We start from the raw sequence: 11,967 nt of genomic DNA on the forward strand, positions 1-11,967 counted from the left end.
TTTTTTAAATGGGGCAAACATTAAGAAAGCTATGACCTTTAACAAAAGACCTAAATCTTGAGCCCAATTGACTCATTGGTGCATTTTCACCGATTTTGAAATGAAATTAAATGAGTTTATTTCGGTCAAATAATCAACCGTTTTGTGTGATCAATTTAACAGCATATACATATTAACAATCATACACATACACACACACAAGGAAAAAGAATGACCGAAAAATAGGAATAGGAATAGGCTGAAGCCAAGGCTTATATTTGCCTATCCTATACACCAGGCCTAGGCAATTATTTTGACTCGGGGGCCACATTTAGAGAAAAAAAAGTGTCTAATATCTATTTTTAGGAACACTAATACAAAACCTCACAATAATGTCTGATTGAATGCTAAAAACGTTATGACAGACCTCTTTAAAAAACTTAATGGAATTTTAAATTTTTCTATGAACGATAAAACACTGAATTTTGACAAAATATGAATGTCACACCCCCTTTCGATCAACATATTTTACAATCAAGTGAAACGCAACAAAAATGCAACAAACAGTGAAATATGAACGCGAAGGGTACAAAATAAACCCACCTACAATCTGATATATCACTAAGCTTTAGAACTTTGTTGTGAAAATCTCTTTCCGCGTCTGTGGAAACGCTTCCCTCCCACACTGCTTGGTGCCTCGTCTGAGCTGCTGTGACGTAGATTACCATAGTAACAAATTAGATGACCATAATAACTAATTAGATGACCATAGTAACTAATTAGATTACCTTAGTAACTGGTATACCATCCATAAGCACAGATTCCAACCATTGAAATACTTTGTATAGTTCAAGACTTGCGGTCATTAGAAAACATCACTGCACATAATGGCAGCTAGTTTCCATCTTAAAGATCTAAAAAAATTATTTGGGAATGTCCGGCGGGCCAGATTGAAAAGCTTAACGGGCCGCATGTGGCCCCCGGGCCTTAATTTGCCCAGGTCTGCTATACACTCACTGAACATTAGATCAACGTTCAAAAAATCAATGAGATGAAAGTAATCGTTACTATATTTTATAATTTTCCACTATTTCACCTTTCAAGGCTTTCTTAAACCTTAACAAAGAACTACATGTCTTCAACTCATCACTGAGCTTGTTCCACCATTTAACTCCTAAAACTGAAATACATTTGTATTTTATATTCATTCTTACTTTACATATTTCAAAAATCAATACCCCCTGTAAATGAGAGTTTTCTCCTCCTAATTTAAATAATCTAAGAATACAAGCTGGAAGGCTGTTGTTCTTTAGTCTAAACACAATTTCAATTGTTTTTAAAAACACAATATCTGAACATTTTAACACATTAGAACTTATGAATAATGGATTGGTATGTTCATAGTAGCACGCTTTGTGTATTATTCTAATGACCCTTGTTTGAAGTTTAATTATTGGGTCTTTGTTTGTTTTATAAACATTTCCCCAAACTTCAACACAATATGTTAAATATGGGGAAAAAAAGAATAATATAACATATGCAGACATTTCTTATTCAGCATGTGTCTTACTTCATAAAGAATAGCAATGGATTTGGATATGTTTCCCTTTATATATTCAATATGCGATTTCCAACATAATTCATGATCAATTATTATTCCCAAGAACTTAGTTTCATATACTCTATCAATTTTCACTTGATTTAATTTTGATTTTGCTTCACTATTTGTCCTTGCACCACTAAACACCATAAATGTATAAAACTTATGAATATCAAACCATTTTTTTAGCTGAATCAACTCAACCTCTATTACCCTCAACACTTCCTTCAAGTCTTCTCCTGAACAATGTACATTTGTATCATCTGCAAACAATACATTTCAATGTATTAGATACTGAACAAATACCATTTAAATAAAGTATAAATAACTTAGGTCCCAATACCAAGCCTTGTGGAACCCCACAAGTTACTCTTCTTGGCTGTGATTTAGTCTTATTAATTTCCACATATTGAGATCTATTACTTAAATAACTACTTGTGGAACCCCTCTTATGCCACAGTTTTCCAATTCTTGCAGAAGTAAGGGATGATCGATTGTGTCAAAAGCTTTACATGAGGCAATAAATACACTGATACACTTTTTTTCTATTGCTGTAGCTATGTTTTCCACAAAGTCCCTCACCGCAAGGTATGTAGATCGATTACTTTTAGTTTTAATAAACTTTAACATTTATCACAGGAAAATGAGACTTAAAGTTGTGGTCAAAAGTTTACATACACTTGTAAAGAACATAATGTCATGGCTGTCTTGAGTTTCCAATAATTTCTACAACTCTTACTTTTTTGTGATAGAGTGATTGGAGCACATACTTGTTGGTCACTAAAAACTTTCATGAAGTTTGGTTCTTTTATGAATTTATCATGGGTCTACTGAAAATGTGACCCAATCTGCTGGGTCAAAAGTATACATACAGCCAGGGGCGTCACTAGCTCTTAAGGACAGGGGGGGCTTAGCCCCCAGGAGATGCAGGATGCGAGCGAACGTAGCACACGAGCACAAAACTTCACAAACGGCTAACAAAGACTTTGAAATTATTCATTGTTATTATTTCAATCGGTTTAGTTTCAATCTGTGTTCAGTACAACAACAAACATGGGTTTGCACAGTGACATTTTGTTTACAGCATCAACAAGAAACAATTACTTGCATGATCCTTCAAGATACACTGAAACACAATGAAAGTCATGGCATTAGCCTCTATGTTATTAAAGGCCTACTGAAATGAAATGTTCTTATTTAAACGGGGATAGCAGATCCATTCTATGTGTATACTTGATCATTTCGCGATTTTGCCATATTTTTGCTGAAAGGATTTAGTAGAGAACATCGACGATAAAGTTCGCAACTTTTGGTCGCTGCTAAAAAAGCCTTGCCTGTACCGGAAGTAGCATGACGTCACAGGTTGAAGGGCTCCTCTCATTTGCACATTGTTTACACCAGCAGCGAGAGCGATTCTGACCGAGAAAGCAACGATTACCCCATTAATTTGAGCCAGGATGAAAGATTTGTGGATGAGGAAAGTGAGAGTGAAGGATTAGAGTGCAGTGCAGGACGTATCTTTTTTTGCTCTGACCGTAACTTAGGTACAAGGGTTCATTGGATTCCACACTCTCCTTTTTCTATTGTGGATCACGGATTTGTATTTTAAACCACCTCGGATACTATATCCTCTTGAAAATGAGAGTCGAGAACGCGAAATGGACATTCACTGTGACTTTTATCTCCCCGACAATACATTGGCGAAGCACCTTAGCTACGGAGCTAACATGATAGCATCGTGCTTAACTGCATATAGAAACAGAAGAAATAAGCCCCTGACTGGAAGGATAGACAGAAGATCAACAATACTACCAAACCCTGGACCTGTAACCACACGGTCAATGCTGTGCCGCCTGGCGAAGCCTAGCAATGCTGTTGCTAACGATGCCATTGAAGCTAACTTAGCTACGGGACCTCGACAGAGCTATGCTAAAAACATTAGCTCTCCAACTACGCCAGCCCTCATCTGCTCATCAACACCCGTGCTCACCTGCGTTCCAGCGATCAACGGCGCAATGAAGGACTTCACCACGATGATCGTTGCGGTCGGCGGCCCGGAGACGGAGGAAGTCAACCCAGACAGGTGAGGATAGCGGCGCGGCGGCGGACGGCGTTGTAGCTTTCGACGACACCCCGGCCGCCATCAGAGTCGGCAAGAAACATATATTTCCCCAAAGTTACGTACGTGACATGCATGCACGTACGGGCAAGCGATCAAATGTTTGGAAGCCAAAGCTGTACTCACGGTAGCTTTCTTCTTTGCAGTCTCCATTGTTAATTGAACAAATTGCAAAAGATTCACCAACACAGATGTCCAGAATACTGTGGAATTATGTGGTGAAAACAGACGATTTAAGCTGGCCACCGTGCTATTCCAAAATGTCTGCTTCAACCCGTGACGTCACGTGCAAACGTCATCATACTGAAACGTTTTCAGCCGGAAGTTTCCCGGGAAATTTAAAATTGCACTTTATAAGTTAACCCGGGCGTATTGGCATGTGTTGCAATGTTAAGATTTCATCATTGATATATAAACTATCAGACTGCGTGGTCGGTAGTAGTGGGATGAGTAGGCCTTTAATTCACAACATAGAGGCTAATGCCACAACTTTTGCTCACAATACAATAATTGTTTGTTCCCAAATATTTTGAAGTTGCACAGATTACATTTTGGGCACATATGTGACTAAAATGGTTGTAAATTCAAGCCCTGGAAATTAATTACTTGAATTAAAGTAATATCTGGATCGGGATAATTTGGCTTGTATATAATATATTTATATATATATTATGGCAAGCCATTAAGGAAATTAAATATATATGGAAGTCTGAATAGAAATGAGAAACATTTATATATACTGTAAATAAGAAAGACTAAGTCTGCTGATCTGAAAAAGAGCCAAAGCTGTCAAAGAGCTGAGGGACCATCTTCAAAGTGCAATGCTGAAACAAATAATGCAAACAATAAAATGTAACTTCCAGGGCTTGAGATTAAAGGAGTCCCGTCGTCCCGGGGACGGTAAAAAAAAATGGACGGGACGAAATTAAATGCCCGGGACGATGGCTTTTAACCATTTTTTTTCTTTTTCTTTTTATGTATTTATTCATTTTACATTTTATATTAAATGTCTTGGTTTTTCCACCCTCTGAAAATCCTATGAAATGTTTAACAAGCCATCCTATAATAATACAACAGCTATTATTGTAACAATACAATAAAACAAATATATTTAATGATGTTGTTTTCATTATTTTAACAATAGGCTAATGTATATTACTTTATATAGATTCTACAAGAAACACAAAACTTAAAAACTAAATTATTTACAATTGCAGACACAAGGTTCTTATTCTGCAGTGCTGTGTGCTAATGTGCTTCGTACACCTGCCAGACCGCAAGCAAGGTCGCAGAGAAAATGCGGACTGGATTTTGAGTGATGTGGGCATTTTCTATATGAACAAGTGGAATGGATTGGATACTGACGCACTAAAGGGGCTCTCTACCTTACGCTATGAAGTGAGGGGAAACTGAGTGAATAATGACAGGTTATATGATTATTTATTTAAACTCATATTCGGGCCACTTTATAATGAATATGTCGGCATGTATTTGTAAAAAAAAAAAAAAAAAGATTTTTATTTTATTTTATTTTTTTAACACCAAATTATTTAGGGGGGCTTAAGAACATTTTAGGGGGGCTTGAGCCCCCCTAAAATAGGCCTAACAACGCCAATGCATACAGCAATGTTAATATTTGGTTACATGTCCCTTGGCAAGTTTCACTGCAATAAGGCACTTTTGGTAGCCATCCACAAGCTTCCGGCAACTCGTATTGTGGCCAAACAGCTCAATTTTTGTTTAATCTGACATCACATGGACAAAGATAAGTTCTATGGTCAGATGAAACAAAAATTGAGCTGTTTGGCCATAATACCCAGCAATATGTTTGGAGGAGAAAAGGTGAGGCCTTTAATCCCAGGAACACCAAACCTACCGTCAAGCATGGTGGTGGTAGTATTATGCTCTGGACCTGTTTTGCTGCCAATGGAACTGGTGCTTTACAGAGAGTAAATGGGACAGTGAAAAATGAGGATTACTTCCAAATTCTTCAAGACAACCTAAAATCTTTAACCCGGAGGTTGGGTCTTGGGCGCAGATGGGTGTTCCAACAGGACAATGACCTCAAACACACGTCAAAAGTGGTAAAGTAATGGCTAAATCAGGCTAGAATTAAGGTTTTAGAATGGCCTTCCCAAATTCCTGACTTAAACGTGTGGACAATGCTGAAGAAACAAGTCCATGTCAGGAAAACCAACAAATTTAGCTGAACTGCACCAATTTTGTTAAGAGGAGTGGTCAAAAATTCAAGCGGAAGCTTGCCAGAAGCTCGTGGATGGCTACCAAAAGCGCCTTATTGCAGTGAAACTTGCCAAGGGACATGTAACCAAATATTAACATTGCTGTATGTATACTTTTGACCCAGCAGATTTGGTCACATTTTCAGTAGACCCATAATAAATTCATAAAAGAACCAAACTTCATGAATGTTTTTAGTGACCAACAAGTATGTGCTCCAATCACTCTATCACAAAAAAACAAGAGTTGTAGAACTGATTGGAAACTCTAGACATTATGTTCTTTACAAGTGTATGTAAACTTTTGATCGCGACTGTATATCCCCGTAATCATCTTTACAAAACCTGTCTGATAAGACTGATTTCATGTAAATCAATTAATATTTGGCATTTTCCACACATACCTACAATATTCATGTTGACAGTCTTCTCATTCATGCCGCTCAGCTGCCGAAAATCTCTTCTTCTTCTTCTTCAGGAGAGTTTGCGTCAATAGTCAAACTTTTCACACGCAGATTTTCCTCTGCAATACCGAGTAAATTGATCTTAATAACAAGAAATAAGGTTAAAAAACATTATGTCATACACTATATTGCCAAAAGTATTTGGCCACCTGCCTTGACTCACATATGAACTTTAAGTGCCATCCCATTCCTAACCCTACGGGTTAGGAATGGGATTGCAGCTATTACAGCTTCAACTCTTCTGAGAAGGCTGTCCACAAGGTTGCAGAGTGTGTTTACAGGAATTTTCCACCATTCTTCCAAAAGTGTATTGGTGAAGTCACACACTGATGTTGGTCGAGAAGGCCTGGCTCTCAGTCTCCGTTCAAATTCATCTCAAAGGTGTTCTATCGGGTTCAGGTCAGGACTCTGTGCAGGCCAGTCAAGTTCATCCACACCAGACTCTGTCATCCGTGTCTTTATGGACCTTGCTTTGTGCACTGGTGCACAGTCATGTTGGAAGAGGAAGGAGCCTGCTCCAAACTGTTCCCACAAGGTTGTCCAAAATGTTTTGGTATCCTGGAGCATTCAAAGTTCCTTTCACATTAAAGTACCAATGATTGTCACACACACGCTAGGTGTGGTGAAATTTGTCCTCTGCGTTTGACCCATCCCCTTGTTCACCCCCTGGGAGGTGAGGTGAGCAGTGAGCAGCAGTGGTGGCCACGGCCGGGAATAATTTTTGGTGATTTAACCCCCAATTCCGACCCTTGATGCTGAGTGCCAAGCAGGGAGGTAATGGGTCCCATCTTTATAGTCTTTGGTATGACTCGGCCGGGATTTGAACTCACAACCTCCCGATCTCAGGGCGGACACTCTAACCGCTAAGCCACTGAGTAGGCCTAGTGGTCTTGCAAAACAACCCCACACCATAATTCCTCCGCTGAGCCCCCTGTCTGTTTACGTGGCCTACCACTTGGTGGCTGAGTTGCTGTTGTTCCCAAACTCTTCAATTTTCTTATAAAAAAGCCGACAGTTGACTTTGGAATATTTAGGTGCGAGGAAATTTCACGACTGGATTTGTTGCGCAGGTGGCATCCTGTGACAGTTCCACGCTGGAAATCACTGAGAGCGGCCCATTCTTTCACAAATGTTTGTAGAAACAGTCTCCACGCGTAAGTGCTTGATTTTATACACCTGTGGCCGGGCCAAGTGATTAGGACACCTGATTCTCATCATTTGGATGGGTGGCCAAAAGCTTTTGGCAATATAGTGTACCTACCGAATCATTTTTAGGAGCTGGACCAGCGACAGCATCAAGAAGGTAGAGTTTTGGAGCGAAATACCAAAAAGGTTAGCTAGCAGGCTAGCATTGAGGGCTATTAGCTAGCTTACGTTAGAGTGACGCTAACGGCCATAAAAGAAGATAAAGGCGACCCAAAACAGCAAAGTCCTCCAGTGCTAAAACACATTGTGAGGCTCCAGGACACTTGGGGTCAGCAGCACAATGAAAAAAGTTGTTCTTATAAAGACTAAAAATATCCAGCCAACCTTCACACTTCTTCTTCAGGAGAGCCACATGTAGGCTGTATGCAGGCCACTTCACGCCACTGCTGCCTCTCTGTTGGACTCCGGTACTGCACGGTCCTCTTTTTCCTCCTCCAAAGTAAAATCTATACAGCGGCCTTTTCCACAAAACATCTGGGGCTCGAGCCCAAAGTAGCTACCAGACAAAACAAAGATTGTACTAAACACAAGAGAGCACCGTTAGCTTAGAGCAGGGGTGTCGGAACTTTTCCCAGCGAGGGCCGCGTTCAGAAAAATTTAAGAAAACTTTGTACGATCAAGGCGCTAAAAGCTTTTTTGATTGATTAAGACTTTTATTAGTAGATTGCACAGTGAAGTACATATTCCGTACAATTGACCACTAAATGGTAACACCCGAATAAGTTTTTCAACTTGTTTAAATCGGGGTCCAAACAAACCGGTGTACGGTAATGCCGAGCTTGCTAAACAAAATAATCCACGTTAGCCGTGCGTTAAAGGTGACAAAGTGAACTGGTTTAAAAATTCTAATTACTAGGGCTGTCAAAAATAACGAGTTAAATCGAGCGATCAATCACAAGATTAATTAATCACGTACAGTATCTATACGCAAGATTAATCATGCTTTTTATTTTGTTACTTTACCTTCTAATGTTTTCTAACATTTGCGTCCAAATTTTGGGGTCTTCTTTTAAATGATTTGAAATGTTTAAGGTAATTGAAATCATGAAAGCGAGTAATACCACTTGGAATTCTTATTCATCGTCATTAATCCAAATTTACACATGTGATTAATCAGATTTTTTTTTTAAATAATCTGTAAAACTTTAGTATGGGAAACACATATGTAACATTAATTAGTTGCTTATTAACATGCAAATTAGTAACATATTGGCTCTTAAAGGCCTACTGAAATGAAATTGTTTTATTTAAACGGGGATAGCAGATTCATTCTATGTGTCATACTTGATCATTTCGCGATATTGCCAAATTTTTGCTGAAAGGATTTAGTAGAGAACATCAACGATAAAGTTCGCAACTTTTGGTCGCTGCTAAAAAAGCCTTGCCTGTACCGGAAGTAGCGTGACGTCACAGGTTGAAAGGCTCCTCACATTTCCCCATTGTTTACACCAGCAGCGAGAGCGATTCGGACCGAGAAAGCGACTATTAACCCATTAATTTGAGCCAGGATGTAAGATTTGTGGATGAGGAACGTGAGAGTGAAGGACTAGAGTGCAGTGCAGGACGTATCTTTTTTTGCTCTGACCGTAACTTAGGTACAAGGGTTCATTGGATTCCACACTTTCACCTTTTTCTATTGTGGATCACGGATTTGTATTTTAAACCACCTCGGATACTATATCCTCTTGAAAATGAGAGTCGAGAACGCGAAATGGACATTCACAGTGACTTTTATCTCCACGACAATACATCGGCGAAGCACTTTAGCTACGGAGCTAACGTGATAGCATCGTGCTTAAATGCAGATAGAAACAAAATAAATACTATCAGGAGACACCGAACCTGTAACTACACGGTTAATGCTGTGCCGCCTGTCGAAGCCTCGTCAGAGCTATGATAAAAACACTAGCGCTCCACCTACGCCAGCTCTCATCTGCTCATCAACACCCGTGCTCACCTGCGTTCCAGCGATCGACGGAGCGACGAAGGACTTCATCCGATCACCGATGCGGTCGGCGGCTAGCGTCGGATAGTGCGTCTGCTATCCAACTCAAAGTCCTCCTGGTTGTGTTGCTGCAGCCGGCCGCTAATACACCGATCCCACCTACAGCTTTCTTCTTTGCTGTCTCCATTGTTCATTAAACAAATTGCAAAAGATTCACCAACACGGATGTCCAGAATACTGTGGAATTTTGCGATGAAAACAGAGCTGTTTGTATTGAGATACAATGTGTCCGAATACTTCCGCTTCAACCATTGACGTCACGCACAAACGTCATCATATCGAAACGTTTTCAGCCGGAAGTTTGCCGGGAAATGTAAAATTGCACTTTATAAGTTAACCCGGCCGTATTGGCATGTGTTGCAATGTTAAGATTTCATCATTGATATATAAACTATCAGACTGCGTGGTCGGTAGTAGTGGGTTTTAGTAGGCCTTTAATTAGTCATTAAGTACTTATTAATGCCTTATTCTATTATACAACCAGTAAGCCATTACCTAAGAGTCTTCCTTCAATAACCTCAGAATTATTGCTTATTAGTAACCCTAACCCTAACCCTTATATGTCCAAATAACTCTAAATTAAGTCTTTGTTCCTTTAATAAGCAACTAATTAATGGTGAATATGTTCCCCCATACTAAAGTGTTACCAAATAATAATTTGACACCATACAAAAAATAAATGTATTATTCATTTATTTAATTTTTTTGACGGCACTACAAATAACCATTCATCCATCCATCCATCTTCTTCCGCGTATCCGTGGTCAGTCCGCGGGGGCAGCAGCCTAAGCAGGGAAGCCCAGACTTTCCTCTCCCCAGCCACTTCGTCCAGCTCTTAGATTTTTAACAATCTGTCGAGGGCTAATTAAAAAAAATACCCGTGGCCCAATATTGGCCACCAGGCCGCACTTTGGACACACCTACTTTAGAAAAGTTTGACTCAAGTAAAAGTTAAAAAGTAGTCATCCAAATAATTTCTTGAGTGAGAGTAAGTATTCAGTGGGAAAAAAAACTACGCAAGTACTGAGTAAGTGGTGAGTAACTTTGGATTTATTTAGTAGCTATTTAACAAATTCAACTTTGAAAGCTTGTAATCAATAGATTATAAATCAATATAATGATGATATAAATAAGTGTAGCGATTGGAATGAAACTCAATGTAATGTAGCAAAGGCAATGTTTCTTCTTCACAGAAATACTTCAGTAAAAGGTAAAAAGTATGTTGCATCAAACTACTTTAAAAGTACAATTCATCCAAAAAGTTACTTAAGTAATTGTAACGGAGTAAATGTTACTAGCCACCCCATAAACTTGGTTTTGGGGGAACCTGCCTGCCCTGATGGAATATTTGTTGCTGGACCCACAATGGACTCTTGGGAGAAGTGGAGGGTCGTGTGCCTGGCGATTCTTTAGGTTGAGGACGTTGAAGAGATCTATTTATTCAGAATCCTGATAACAGGACATAATGCTGATTGGAGTAAGCGTTGCCCTGGTGTTTTGGCAAATTCGAAAGACGTTGGCAGCCGTTCAAGGTACCCTAAAGCTGCCACAAATGGTTGAAGGTCGGCCAGAGCTGCGGGCACGCAGACGTTTGAGGTTTCTGGACCGAATCGCAAACTGGATAACATCTCAGAGAAGCTGCCTGCTCTGCAAGGCGAAGCCATGATCAATTTTAAGGGCCAGGGATGAACAATTGTTGACCCATCACCCTTGATCACCCCCTGGGAGGTGAGGGGAGCAGTGAGCAGCAGCAGTGGCCGCGCCCAGGAATCATTTTCGGTGATTTAAACCCCAATTCCAACCCTTGATGCTGAGTGCCAAGCAGGGAGGTAATGGGTCCCATTTTTTATAGTCTTTGGTATGACTCGGCCGGGGTTTCAACTCACAACCTACCGATCTCAGGGCGGACACTCTAACCACAAGGCCACTGAGTGGGTGTGTGGGGTGGGGCGTGGCCTGCGGGCCTGCCGCAGAACGGGGTGTGCAAGGACCGGCCTCGAAGACAGCGACAGGTGAGTAGATGGCCCAGGTGGGCCTTGTTTTTTAATCACCTGTCACCTTTATTAGACAGGTGATATTAGACACAGCAGTTGGAGTGGGAGCCAGAGAGAGAGAGACACGGACTGAGGGAAAGACAATTTGCTGGAAAGCAAAAGCCTACCACCATTTATGAAAATAAAACAGTGTTGTACCCTGAAATCCGGGCTCTCGTGGTAGTGTGTGGTGGTTCGCAGAACCCACTAGAGGGCAACCTCTACAGGGTGTAATTAAATAAATAAATAAATAAAAGGTATGCAATTTCAAGCAGTACATATATTTTTTCTGTCAAAATGAAAAAAAAATCAATTACATTTAGT

General features: G+C 40.0%; 1 long non-coding RNA gene across 1 annotated transcript in view; it reads right to left on the reverse strand.

The window, feature by feature from the left end:
• Positions 1-7,784, reverse strand: part of LOC133631976 (uncharacterized) — a 135,051-nt gene extending 127,267 nt beyond the window's left edge. Inside the window, exons 1-2 of the long non-coding RNA XR_009821634.1 lie at positions 7,661-7,784; positions 6,344-6,458 (exon numbers count right to left, since the gene is read on the reverse strand). This is a non-coding gene — a long non-coding RNA (uncharacterized LOC133631976). The remainder of the gene's footprint in view (positions 1-6,343; positions 6,459-7,660) is intronic.
• Between the last annotated feature and the right edge of the window lie 4,183 nt (positions 7,785-11,967).

The sequence above is a fragment of the Entelurus aequoreus genome, linkage group LG17, assembly GCF_033978785.1.
Source record: "Entelurus aequoreus isolate RoL-2023_Sb linkage group LG17, RoL_Eaeq_v1.1, whole genome shotgun sequence".
In the NCBI taxonomy this organism is placed as follows: Eukaryota; Metazoa; Chordata; class Actinopteri; order Syngnathiformes; family Syngnathidae; genus Entelurus; species Entelurus aequoreus.